At 39.0% G+C, this 15,338-nt stretch overlaps 1 protein-coding gene across 3 annotated transcripts in view; it reads left to right on the top strand.

Moving 5' to 3' along the window:
* The window catches only part of LOC140668527 (uncharacterized), a 253,644-nt gene that overhangs the window by 4,179 nt on the left and 234,127 nt on the right, over positions 1 to 15,338 (top strand). The window lies entirely within an intron of this gene.

The raw sequence follows: 15,338 nt of genomic DNA, 5'->3' as shown, positions 1-15,338 counted from the left end.
GCCTATCGCGTTCTCTCTCAGTCGATTTTCGTCGTTGATATCCTCTCTTTTCCATACGTTGCTCCGTTTCCCTCTATCCGCACCATTCTTTATCTTCGCTTGCTCGGTAACTAGTCACACTCCCGAACCCTCGGAAAATCGGCAGCGCATCGCTATCTCATTATCTCGATTGGTCCATCTTCCATTCCCTGGAAAACAACGTGGTTTGCGCATGGACCTCTTCGTTTCCATCTAATTTTCTCTCCCGCGACATTTCAATTTGCTCTCTTTTATTATTTTTATCTGTCGGCGTAACGACTTTGCACTGCGCCATAAGAGAGTACTCAGATATAATTAAATATTCGTACACATATATATCATTTATTGAATAATGTCAACCTTTGAGCAAATGTTTGTGGAATAACCATCAAAAGTTTATTAAATTTTTTAAATAATTAAACAAAAAATTTATCAATATATATTACATGTTTAAAAGAATTTCTAATATATATGCAGTAAAATAAAAATTATCGTTGATCTCAGAATTTGAGATGACAAATAGAGATGTTTGTCGGACTCGTTCGTGCGACGACTTTATCGAGAAAATGTAGAAATGCCGCGCTGTAAAACGGTATCCCTTATGGGTATTTCAGCTCCCGGACTATTCGCAGGAAACGAGTATTGCAATATTTTAGGATGCTCTTAAGAGACTTTATCCTGGGGAACAATAAATCTGCCTCTATCTCCTCCGGTTTATTCGCCGACCTCTTTCACGCGAGCGAGCGGTCCTCGCGCGGACGGGCTGGCTGGCTCTTCGATGTCGAACCGGCGTTTCGTTCGCCATTGTGAAAATCGCGACAGAATTTCACGGGATACACGTTACCGCGGTAGAACGGAAGCCAGTGCTAGTAACTATCAGAATAGAAGGGAACGGAAGAAGGGAAGGAAAGGGAACAAACGCCACGTTTCCATTCTCGATGTCGTGCGCTCGAGTTAATTAATCCTCTCGCGACATGGTCAGGTACGCTTCAGACGGGTATCTTCCTTTAATATCGATAATGCGAGCGACTGTCGACTGTAGACCGAGTCGAATGATAAGGGAGAAAAAGGAAAATGGAGTGAGCTAATATTTAATAGATGGACATTCGCGAATATGAAATGCGTATTCATCAATTGCACGCGTGTATATTCGCTCGGTTACGCCTGTATTTCGCGAAGAAGAAATTTTATTGTAAAGATCGAAGAAGATTTCGATATGTTAAATATGCATTTTTTTTACAAATAAAAATCTACATAAATTAATTTAGAATGCAGCGTTAAAGAAACGACTGTACATTTGTCAACAGAAAATCTAACATATGATGCAAAATAAACGGAATTAGTTGTATAATATGCCCTGGTCGACGATTAAGTCAACTCGAATATATGTATGCAATTATGCGTTTCGGGCACTTATATATACGTGTACCTACTTATGTGTACACATGTAAATATACAGACGGAGCTGGTCCATACCGCGTCCGTCGAAACGCATTCGTGCATGTATTCGCGAATACGCGAGCGGGTCCATGATATTTGCCTTAGCTCAATCCACACCCGGCTCCTAATTACTTACAGCCCGGTTTCCGTGCTACGACGGATTGCCCAATGTTATACATGTATTCGGTGTATCACAGGCAACACCGCTACTTTATTATAGATAAAGTGCATAGTCTTATATACTCATGTCTAAAGTGCAACAGTAGAATCAAAAGTTATATATCGAAGAATGATCGATGGATATATATGTATATATATCCAATATGCGATTGTACAACAAGAATTTAATAATTCAAATTTCATTTGATTCGAGCAAAAAATATATTTTTTATTTAATGTATAAATGTTTTAATTTGAAAGAAAAAAATAAAAATTATAAAAATATTATAAATTATATTACTAAATATGACATAAAATTTTTCATACAATCATTATAGTAAAATTAAACTTTATTATTAAAAAAGAATTTATCTAATATACGGACATACGTCAAGAAATTTTTAACGCGAGTGAAATAAGTCAAGTGTATTTTTCAGTCGCAAAAATTGACGAGGAGAATGCATATCGTATATTCTATTCTAAATAGAGACTAACACGGAAGGAGGAATAGTGTAGCAGGGCACTACCCTTATGATTCACCCACATCTCTTCTCTCCGGCAACCAGAACAAGGCACGGGGAGGAGAGGAAAACGTAAGTTCCCAGAGGGAAGGAAATTAGAATTAAATAGTTGATGAATTTTAGGAGTGGCAGACTCCGCGCCGGTACACATGTACGTACCTTTAACTAATTGACACGCACGTAGAGTCATCTCATGGAAAACGTTTTCCGCGGGAATATGCTCGCTTATTTCGATTCTACGCACGTATATCAAGTCAATTCATCTTTTATGAGTTTATCGCGCAATAATATATATAATTTATATTTTTCTCATTCTCTGAATTTCGCGTTATCATTTATTCTTAAAAGACTTATCGCTCCAATAGTTGTCGAAATATTTTTATGGCTTTTAAAATTTTTTATGCTAATTAAAAAATATCTTGATTTCAACGCGATCGTTGTCTTATTCCGTCTGTTCTTTCTTCGCGATGAGAAACATACAAGGATACATGTACGATGTCATTATCCATGCGATATCTGATTTAAAATGGCACGCGGAAACGAATATTCATCGGCGCATATGTAGTCAACGGGGGGTTTGTAATTACCGGTGCCCTTCGATCGCGCCTAATTGGCCCAGGACTTGTTCCTCCCTTCCATCCGAGTTGTTTTCCTTTTTTTCTTTTTCTCTCCTTCGATCTTTTCTTCTTTATATGTTTTTTTTCTGCCGCTGTATCCCCGGAGGCCGTGACCCAGGTATCGGATTTTTAATTATCGTCTTCTGCATACAAATAAGCACCATAAATACGCGTAGTCACTCCATGTAAATCAATCGTTGGATGCTATAAGCCAGTCTAAAGGGATTCACGTATGGTGACAAATTTAGCGGTAGTGGAAACTACGTATTGCTTTCAAACAGATTTTTTTATTTGACATATCAGAAAAGACTTTCGTATGTAATAAATCATCTTTGAATTGATAAATATAATAAAGTACATTTAAATAACTAGAAGACATAATATTTTACAGATACGTGTAAAATTTTAAAATTATATCAAAACGTAGAAAAATTATGTAATAATTATTAAATCATGTTAAAATACTATTACGTTTAAATAATTTTGTAATCTCCTACGAAATGTGTTTATTTACAATTATGATATTTTAAATGTTATCGAATGCCATGATTAACTCGTTCATTCATCAACTTTCAATTACTACCGTTCTCTGCAAAGTGATCTTTTCACCGCGCCTCTAGCATAATCACTTCCCCTCATAGTTTGCTCGAGTTACTCCGAAAACACTCGGCGACGAATTACACGTTTCCCGTCCGACGTTAATAGACAATCCAAATCGCGTTACGACTAGTGCGTGGTTTATTTTCACGTACTTGTGCAAGACTAACATTCGAGGGTGGGTTTACACGGTTCGTTTGTTTGAACAGCCGATCCGCGACGTACACTCATAGCCGTCGCTATTAATAGGCGTAGATGTCGTGACGTATACAGTTGCAGTGCATAAACTTTATTTAAGATTAGCTGAGCGCGGCATGCAACGACGGGACAAGAGACAGTCATGAAGGAGAGTGGAAAAGGGCGGGGGAAAAGGGCAGGGGAAAAGGGCGGTTGATAGCACTATCGCTTTTCACCGAGGATGTCGATTTTTCTTATAGGTCACCGCACCGTCTTAGTGTATACTCTTATCGTGGACTTATGATGCGTTCTTAATTACGAGATCGAACATTAACGTCGTTTATCTTAAATTATTTCATAATTATATCAAACATCCATTTACGAGTCGCATATTTATATCTTTAGCGATTCGTTTCATATTTGCGATACATGTCTTTCGGACTTTTATGACTCTAAACTAAATTTTACCCGTCGACATTACAAAGCAAATGTGTTTTTTTAACAATGTTAAATAATATGTTTTCGTTTATCACTTAGATTATCGTATAATTAATGCATAATTTTTTTGAATTTTATAATTTTATAATTTTTACAAATTTTATTTTATTATGATTTGATAGTAAAACAGATTCTAACTATAAAATACGCTGTTTTAATTTAGTATTTATCTATATATCAATTTATTTCACTCTGTAAAGTTATGGATCGTTAATTTAAATTTACGTATAACAGTCGAGGCTAAAAGCATCCTACGTATCGCAGCTCGAGTTATCAGCTCGACTACGCGCAGCTGTATATAATGCCATTAGCATATCGGCTGTAGTTGTGTGCTCGAAACCCGTGACCTTTAAATTTAAAATCCGCTACCTAATGTTATGCTGAAGGTGAGAAAACACCCTTCGATATTAAAAGTTGCGTGGCTCGGAGATATTACCCAGGGTTGCCCCTTTCTTAGCGGTCCTCCTCTCCATCCCCCGCGTTCTCCGTTCTCGCTTACCAGCCAACGTCACTACTCAACTTTAACCCTACGTTGCAACGTCTCTCCTCGGACTTTATAACCCGGCGGCGGTTGTAACTCAACCGGTTTGCGTACCGATTCGTGTCGGTTGCCTACATTTGCACATTTTATGCGACACCGAGGTGCGAAGTTATTGCACTGATTTGTCGTGCAGGTACTGTCGGTACGATAACGCGCGATCGCGGAAGATCAGCAATGGCGCTTTTCTTTTTCTCCTTCTATGGCAAACCGCGTGCTCGTAAAAAATAATTTCGCGAATAAGAATAGTCTGGTTTGCATGCCGCTTCGCTTGCACGATGTTAAGAAGTCTTGTCGAGATATACGTCTGGCTCTCGGCCGATTTTTCTTAGTCACCCTCATTATGCACACCCCATGAGGTATCCAGCGTGAAAATTGTAGATGTGAATTAATCTTTGTGTTCTAAATCTACTTCATTTTTAAACACAGTAGATATATCAATATATATATGTATAAAAGTAATTAAAATATTTTTAAGATATTGCTTTAATAAAACTCACAGTTATAAACATTACTTTTGACTTCGATAACAGCAACTTCACTTATTTTATTCTTAGCACGTGACATATACAAGAGAATATTTTTTCAAGCATTTTTTATTCGTAAATAAATGCAAAACAGTCTTCTCATTTTATGCAGAAATAACATTTCTAATTTTTTATTTCTGAAAGCGATTGCGCTTGATCTTTGTGAATTTCCAAGAGGCGTTATATTGCGTTATAAATGTTTAATAAATGCAATCTGCTGAATCGGTTTTTGACTTCGGGTCGAGGCCACGCTCGGGATATCGATTATCACGATATATCTCACCGCGTTTCTTATATCAGATATAGTATCGTTACTTGCATGCGTATATACATCTACAAGGTATGTATTTCTAAATTACCGCACAAACCTTACATAGTGCGATAATTTTCATGCAAGAAAAGAAATTATTTCTTGAAAATTTACACAAACAAATCTCTTCTAGATATATAAATTTAAAAAAAATTATTATAAAATAAAAATTTTATTGAAAATATTGAATTTGGTTTTTTTTCCACATACATTATCGCTGTTGTGTGAGATTTGTACAGTAATTACAGACATCCTATATAGTGACCTATACATTCTAAGCGGTAATCTGAGCAGACGGTTGCGTCCATTCTCACGCACACGGTATATATTCGTCCGCTTTAAACCGTCTTAAACCACCCTTTGACTACCCCACCGACCACCTTCGACCACCGTCTCAGGCAGTGATGGATCGAGCCGTGTTATCACCACTGCCGGAACACCTCCACCCAGCCGAATACCGTGATTCGTAAAGGACTTTGAGAGAGGAGGTGGTCGGTCGGCTTCGTCTATCGTTATCGTGCGCATTATTAAGAGGGCACTTACCTATGGACAGCTGTTAAATAGAAGCTATTCCCGTGACTCGTTTACGATAAATGATATGGATTTACAGAAATATTTTTTCGAAAGTATTGAGTAAGTTAATCAAGAACGAAAATTTAGCAAATTTTGAAAGTAGAACCAATAAATTATCTTCATTATTAAAGAAATATATTACAATTTATGGTCTTTTCTTTTTTTTTTTTTTTTTTTTTTTGTGTGTAATGTTACATCAGATTTCAAGATATGTTTGAACAAACGATTTAAACTTATTCCAAACGGATACTTTTTTCACCTTTAAATATAGCTTTATTAAATATGTTCTTATTAAAGAGGTGTAATAACTTTGATCGCGAGAGACACTGTTCAGAAAATATTTATACAATATTTATGCAGGAGACTTAAATATTGGTTTGATTTTCATTGATTGTTTCCTTTTTTTCGTTCTACCGATCTCTCGGTTCGGCGCTAAAATATCGATGGGGGGATATATTTACGGCCGCGGACACCGTGTAAGTTTATCTACCAAGAACACGACTCGCCGCGCCCCCGTGGTTTCCACGCCAATACGATGAATATGCAGTAAAGAATTGTGTATTAAATATCAGCAGCCACCATGGACGCGACGGAGAAACCAGCAACCGTGGCGGCTACGCGAGCGAGCTCTTCGTCGTTTTGTTCTCGCTGCCTTTAAAACAAGACAATTTGTTTGTCCGCTCGATACTACGGGTGGCGCATCAGCGGGTGGGATGTATCCCGGCATCTCTCTTTTCCTCTCTTTCCCTCTTCCTCATCTCGATTCTCATCCCGCGCCTCTTGCTCTTGCCTCCTCGTTCTCCTCCTGCTTACTTCGATATAGAAGCGGTCTCAGGTATCCGTGCATATTCGACGAACGGCTGGATAACAAACACGTCGTAACAAACATAAATCCATAACTAATACGCAACAGATTAAAATTTCATTTCGCAACTTATGCTGCGGGGGTGGCGATGGCGGACCGAAGGCGGCAGCCGCCCACGGTTGATTAATTGAATTTTAATTAAATCGCCGTGGAATTATTAATAGAAAGGCTATTACTGCGCGGTAAACTCCGGAAAAGCCTCGATCTCGTAGAATCAAGGTAATTAGTGATTGAGCGGAGATAATGGAACGTGTAGAATACTGCTGATAAAATTGTCTATATCCAAGGATTTTTCAAATATCTTATGCGTTTTCTTATCTTTATGATTGACCAAATTGTTTTCGTGCTTTTTTTTTCGTTCGTGATATAAAGAAATTCTTTTATTAGCTGATTTATTATCACGTCCTGATTTTTTATCTCTATGCTCATTCGTGTCGGTTCTTCAGCTGACATAATCAGAAACGATCGCGGCAAAGTATCCTACGACTTCCCTGGAATCACAGATATGATGATGCCGCATCGTTATGTGAAAATTATCGACAAGGCCGGTACACTCTTTAAAACAAAATCCCGTCTCGCGCGCGCGTAAAATTCCTTCATTAAACGTCGAAGGTGGCCCATAAAATCGGCGAATTCGAAAGGGAGTTCTGAAGCTCGGCGGGCAAGAGGGGTTGGCAAGAGGAGGAAGGAGGGGTGAAGGGGTTAGCAGAGACGAGGAATCGCTGTCGAGCAGGTAGAAACGTACACCTCTCGCGCGTCTTCAACACGCGCACCTCGCGCGTCCCACGGCGGTTGTTGTACGTGTCGAACCCCCGTGGTGCCTCGGCACCATCCCACGGTTAAGGCTAATTCCGTCGGAACCCACTGTCAGATCGGCGGTTGATTAAAATCCACGAATCTCCGATATATATACGAACCATCGAACTTTGTTTACCTTCTCGTAGCCATTGATGCTTCCCTCTCTATCATTTTCCCATGATTATACATACTATAAATTCTTAGACTTTGTCTTCGTATACGTCAGATGATAGTATCAATTAATTCAAGATATCTTTATCAATAATAGATACAAGTTAATAGACAGCATATATTTTTCTTATATAATACGCTTAATATATAACAAAATGATAATATAAAATATATATTTTAAGCATCATATATGAAATGTTAAAATTTTCTGTGATACATAACAGCGAAACAAAACAAATGTATTTGTCTCAAAAGTAATTATGAAACTTAATTCATTGTGAAGATACCTTAAGCTCTTAGCATCACTGACACTTATGTACATAACCAGTTCCCGTGTAACGTATCATATTTATGTTACGCGCATTCAATAATTATTCATGCCGTTATACAGATTTGCGTAGATAAATTCAAGGTCGTATCTGCTCTTAGGAGCTGCGCACCCCGGGGACTTCTCCGAGCCGTGGGCGAACAAATACCGTAATTCGCATTGTTCTCTGCACGGTTTTTTCCTCGGACGCGATTAAACGTAACGAAATACAAACAACGATCACGGGAGATCACTAAATTAACTCTGAAGGAGAACAGATATTAGCTCTTGTTCAATTTGCCAAAGTCATTTTTATTTCTGTTTGGTAAAAATTATATATTGTGTGCAGTGAAAACATACACATACAAGATAAAGAAAAAAAAAACAAATCAAATACACGGATTAAATGTACTTTCAAAATAAAGCTACGTAAAAAAGATATTGACAAAGTTAGAAAATGAATTCAAGCGATGCCCTTAATCTCTACGAGCAATATGACAAATAAAATTAAACGTTGAAAAGCTGTAACAAGCATGGTCGAGACAGTTCCGATATCTCGAGGATTGACATCAGTCTACAGCACGACAGGAATTACAAAATTAAAATTCAATTATCCGCCGAGCCGAGCGCGCATTGCCCAGAGATTTCACGGAGTTTTTCCGGCGCCATAGCCTCGGAAGACGTCTGGGGAAATTGCATCGCCCATTCACGGTATCCGGGATGATCGTCGGGAAATGTCGCCTGGTCGGAATGACAGGAACAATCTGCCGTTGTCGTTCGCTTGCCGTGCTCGATTCGAAGGGAAAAAGAAATTAAAGGAGAAGTGGGGAAAGAGAGCAACGAAGACGCAAATCGCGACGTCGTGTACCGAAGATTTCGAAGCGAGATGATAATTTCATCTCTACCCACGCAGTTTCGGATACACCAGTTTCGTATACGCCTCGATAATTTACCTGGTCGATCTTGAAGAGATTATTAAAAGTAAATATATGTAGAGGCCAGTTAAAATCGTGTCCAATTTCATTTGTATTCGCTTATTTCCTTGACGTCCTATTTAACAAACAAAACGATTCAATTTACGTTGTACAAATTTTTTCATGTAATAATTTATTATAGGAAACGACTTAAACGAATATAGTACTTTAAGTAATTAAGAACTGAGAAAAAAATTATAAAATGATTTAAGATGTACGGATATAATTAACATTTGAAAATTTTATAAATGAATGAATCTTGCTACTTGAACTCTATATATATATATTATTTTTTTCTAAATATCAGTAAAACTATAAGTGCAATATTATTCGACAATATTTTTGCATTATACAATTTCAAAACGGGGAATATATCATAGAAGAATTTGTCCAGGCGAGTTTTCAGTGTGTTTACTTTACCAATCACAGCGAATAAAAATCAGCATCGTCGAGTAGAATCGTGATTATTTCTGGTGATGTCTGGGGGAACATCATCAGGCAAACCTTGTAATTTTGATTATTTGACCGCTTATAATACATTAGCCGTGGTCCTTACCGCAGAATTTATTGTTGTCCGGTCGTGCAGAGCGGATAAGACATCTCGGATATCTAAAGATGCCGAATGCAAGACATTAGGGAACAAAATATAGTGTAAAATAAAAATTCTTGATTATTTCCTTTATTTGAAAAATATTCTAAAATACGGAAAATATTATTCTATCTGCCAAAGATACTGTACCTATTATTAAACATACAGAAACGAACACATGTCTAACATGTCTAACATCCCAGAGATCTTTCTAATTGATCAAACGTTATGGTCCATAAGCATGATTACTTTCTGTTTCTGTGTGATGGGCCGAGACGCAAGAGACAAAGAGGTAAAAGGGATCGGCACACGGAAAGAGAAAGAGAAAGAAAAAGAAAAAGCGAGAGGAAAGGCGGCAGGTCGGTTTTGTGCTCGACGGGGAATTCACACGGTCCGTTTCGGTTCTACCGATTACACCCATTCGTCACTGACAGAAGGAACATCGATTAACGTTGCTCAGGAGCACGGTGCAATATGTCTGGGACGCGAAACGAACCGTTGCAGCATCGCGAGACGGCGACTTACCGCGAATGCACGCGGAAGGATCTTCTCGTGACCTCGTAATCTGCGGACTCTATTTCACCTTTACCAACTACCTAGCTTCCTTCTTCTAATATCTATCGATTTTATCCAGCCACGCCGACAAAAACTTCGCAATCGTCTGCAAAGATCAGTTGATTCGCCTTTTTATAACTTGTTATTCTTCAATATTCATTATTATTCAATAGATTTACAATCAGCTTGAATTTTAATCGGCTTAAATCGGATCATTTTATATTTTGTCTGAGAATAAAATTTACATTTGTTAACAAGAGCAAGTTTGATGGTATCGTCCATTAATAGCTATAATAATGCACTTTGTTTTGCCGTGAAAGGATATAAAGGGATCCAAGAGACGATCGCGTCCTTTCCTCGATAATCCGTTCTCGTCCTTCGCATCATCCCCCGACATAGCGAGTGGGTAATTCCAAATTGGTAATCACGCGATGGCGCCAACCTCTCGCGGCCCGTCAGCAATCTCGATTCTTGTTGTTCGACTTTGCTACCTCGTCTCCTCTCTCTCTCTCTCTCTCTCTGTCTCTCTCTTTCTCTTTTTCTTTCTTCCTCGCACATCTTTTCTGCCTCTCCTGTTGCGTTCCTTCTTCTACTTATTCTTTCTTGTCATTCTACACCGCTCGATTTGTTTCTCTCTCTCTCTCTCTCTCTCTCTCTCTCTCTCTCTCTCTCTCTCTCTCTCTCTCTCTCTCTCTCTCTATCTATCTCTCTCTTTCTCTCTCTCTCTTTCTCTTTCGCTTTAACAGTAGCTCGCGCGGTAGCCGTCTTGCGTGCTCCTACACGACATGTGTAGGATGATTGTGTGCGATGCGGAACGTTCCGGCATCAGAGGTTTGTCTTTGTGATGACCGACGCAACGTGCCGCCGCAGGGACGCGAGCAGCTACCGAGATACGCGCTGAATTATCTACTACGATAGTCCCCTTCAACTCGGATACCCACGTACGCTGCACTCCGCCTACTCCTCCTTTTCTTCTTCATCTTCTCTTAGGTGGAACGGCGGCGAGATGCACAGATCCGTCGTCCTTGGCGATGCCTGCGGGATGTAACCGCTGCTACTATCCACTAGCGTTTCGCTGGCACTTGGCCGTCACGGCGCTTATGCATCTTCGGGAAAACGAACGGGCAAAAGCGTTGGCTGATGCAGCCTTGGCTGATCGTACGTGTAAATACGAAGTATTTCATCATAGGACTTTGCGAATCACTCGTAACATGGCCTGGCAATACGAGCCGAGGCGAGCTTGAAAAAATCGATCAATAACGATCAATGCGCAGAGAACTGCATTCCACCAACGGCCAAATCTATTCATCACTCGCGCGTATAATACCGCGACGTTGATCGTAGATATACGTGCTTATGTTTGAATATAAATATCGGCGCGCGTTGATGTAAATGCGTCTCTTTCTCTCTTCTCTTTCTTTCTCTCTATGTGGTAGCCATCGCGCCGGCGAGACACTGATTGAATTGAAGTAATATCAGGAGCAGTGAGTAATGATCACCTGGGATTCAAATGTTGGACTCTACCAGTGATTTCTGTTCATACATACACACATACACGTGTGCGCGAGCGCTCTCGCGCACACAGGGGTTCTACCTTGCTCGTGTGCATGTGGATCAGATAGTGTGTAGTCATGCCAGGTGATTATATCGCATTATATGAGAAGTCTGCTACTGTGTACTCAGTCCTCATGAGAGGTCCCTCCGGGCCTCTTTATCCCTCTCCCCCTCCCACCGCACCCTTGTCTGTCGACGAAGAACTTTTGACCGGCGGAGATGGCCAACCGGTCGGTCATCCCTATATTCATCATAAGAAGTTATTATCGTGGGTAAGGCATCGTAAAAACCTCTCCAGACTTCCGGCTCGAGACTTTCCCGAATCGAAATACTCGTAATCAGAAGCACAGAATCACACAAATGTCTTTTAAATTAACAAATTGATATTCATAAGAATCTTGTAAAAATAATTATAAATTATATTTTTAGGAAATACATTTTGCATATATATTTACTTAATAATTCAACATTTTAATAGTAAATATTACGTAAATAACGTTGCAACATTTTCCGTATAATTTTACTAGAAAAAGATATTTTACTGTAGACATTTCATCAAAGATTTAATTAATTAATTTATACATATATTTATTAGATAGAATTTCTGCGATAGAAAAGAATACCGCATTTACATTTATAAATTTTCAAAATCGGACTTTTATAATATTTTGTCAAAGACAAAATATTATAAAAGTATATTAAAAGTATATTAAATTGTGTATTAAAAATAATTAATACACAAAAATATTGAATAACGCAACATCACATTTGTTCTCTGATTTTTTCGCGGGTCTCAGTTCGACGAGGTGTCGGGTAAGACACTTGATTCGAGGACGTGGATACAATTCAGCAGGCTGGTATCGCGTCAATAAGATCCCCGCCGGGCATATAGGTTCTGTCCGGGTGGTCCTGAGCTCCCGGGCACTCTCCGGGCCTCAAGGCCTACGAAGCACGCGGACCCCAGGCGCCCTTTTATCCGAGTGACGCGTAAGACAATGTAGGCCTCGGAGTTTGATCGATACGCGATACTATCCACATATCGCAACGCCGTTCTTCGAGAAATATATCCCGTGTATCTTTCAAGTATTTTATCAAGTGCTATCACGATAATTAATAATTTCGGGAAAAATTCATACGACTTGACCTTTACTACCATCATCTTTGTTATTATCATCTTCCTTTGCGATTTATAATCGCATGTGCCAATATTTGTTTTAACGTCGATGTTCTTAAAATTTGCACAAAGAAAAAAAAAACATATCTTTTTATCGCGAACAATATAATGATAAATGTCGATTGCTACGCAAGTTCCACTCTCAAGCGCGGATATTCTCTCGCCACCCGTTGCATTAGGCGCGACGCCACTCTCTCCGTCAACCGGTTCAATGATATCTCCAACGTCCCGGCGATGATTTATTCGACGTAAGATGGCTGACTTGGGTTACCCAGAGGCTCTCCCCTTCAGCGTAAGTACTCTAAACAGAAGCTATTGTGAACGTCCACGTCGAGATGGACGTACCCCACGCACGAAACATGGATCTTCGATGCTACCGGACGCGCACACGCGTGTGCACCGCGTGTATGTGCACGCGCGCGTACACGGGCGTATTTATGTTTGATCATCAGTCGCGGGGATCGTTGGGGTTTGGTCGTAACCTTTGATGCGGGAGAGGGCACGGACAAAATACCTGACGTAGAGGAGATAAGATCGCAAGCGTTATTTCATTCCCTATTCCTTTTGATACAAAAATTATTTTGCGGGTGGCGTATCGCAAACGAGACTCCCGGAGCTCTGCTCCGTTTTGGTCTGGACATCCTATCCCGACGGTGAAATATATATCGACCGACCGTAATGTGTCTCCGAGCCGGCTTGAACTCCAAAAGTCTGGACGCGAACCGCAATATGCTCTTTTTTCGTACAAAGATTTATGAATACTTTTCAAAAGATTGTGATTTTTAGATCAAATTAATACCATCTTTAATATGTTTTTTCTCACGCTCTTGTTTCGCTGTAAATTATATAAATTTACATGAAGATTTACATGATGACTTTAGATCTTTTATGGTATCACAATGCAATTATTATTTTATCAATCCAAAAGATAGTGCATATAATTATTTGTTTCGAGCAACCCGTTATCGAACGTACGATCATTTCGCGTGAACGCATCTACGCACGAGCCTGCACGTATAATCACGTGTGTGTTTTTCCCATGGACGCGGTTGGGCCCATAACGGACGGAGACTCTACCATGATTACATGGTATCGACGCCTTACAATGAGCCAGGAAGAATTCCGCGTAGGTATCTCCATTTCACCACCCCTAACCACCCTCTGGAACTCGCCCAAGGGTGTGTCCCGGATGAATGGTCGGCTATCTTATTGAGCTATCAATGGCCTGACTTAACCCTTCACCGCGCGACCGGCAACACAATCCATGGTCCATGAAACCTTTGATCTTCACCGACTGCGCGGGCTTGTGTGTAACTATATGTTACATTATGGCTTCGCTGCACTTATTATTGCCGCTACACTACTGTTACTCGCAGAGGTTCTCACATTTCTTGGTGACATTCGACCGACTCTTCTAAATGTTCCGCGAAATGCTCGAGTTGATAACTAACATTGCAAAGAACTTATTATACTAAAGCGTATTATGCAAATATTAAAATTAGTATTTTATAAAGAAATCAATGGATCAAAAAGTAATGTTTTATATCTAGAAAGAAATCGACTATATACATAAAACGCATAGGGATAGTTAAAGGAATTACTCGAGAGAGACAGTCGTTGTTAAGGCGCACTTGCAAGTCGTAAACAAAGCCAATAAAATATTATGTACGCATCGTACAGAGCCGAGGAACGGACGAATGGTCGGAGAGGGGCCATAATAACAGCCGCAACGCATAATTGCCAGAACGATTGAATTTCTATATTACCGTGATGCCTGAGCGGTATAGCTCCGACACAATTGCATCTATCATCTATACACTTTGAAACACATGGTCTTATTTCTCTCTTCTCTTTTCCAGTTTTTATAATTTCTTATTATTTCATTTTCTCATTTTGATTTTCTTTCCTTTTTTTTCTCTCTCTCTCTCTCTCTCTCTCTCTCTCTCTCTCTCTCTGTCTCTCTGATGTAGCATTTCTTAAAATACTGCATCAATTTTATCAAAAACTCTTATGTTGTGGACATAACAATATTACGTCACAACGTATACTGATTATGTAAAACTCGATAAAAAATCTTATTTGTCATTATTGTCTGAAAGTAGCTTTAAAATGTCATAGAATAAAAATGATATAAATTTTTATAGATATAGAATAATAATATTTTATATTAGTTTTGTGCTATGCCATGGTATTTTAGAAATATTAATTTCTTAAAGTCTTAAATGATGCCGTAATAATAAAATGCAATTAAATTGAGTGTGAGATAATATGTTTCGCTCTCATTATTGTCTGAAAGTAGTTTTAAAATGTCATATTAATAGAATAAAAATGATATAAATTTTTACAGATATAAAATAATAATATTTTATATTAGTT

The sequence above is a fragment of the Anoplolepis gracilipes genome, chromosome 8, assembly GCF_047496725.1.
Source record: "Anoplolepis gracilipes chromosome 8, ASM4749672v1, whole genome shotgun sequence".
NCBI classification, from domain to species: domain Eukaryota; kingdom Metazoa; phylum Arthropoda; class Insecta; order Hymenoptera; family Formicidae; genus Anoplolepis; species Anoplolepis gracilipes.
This window is presented reverse-complemented; position numbering and strand designations above follow the sequence as displayed.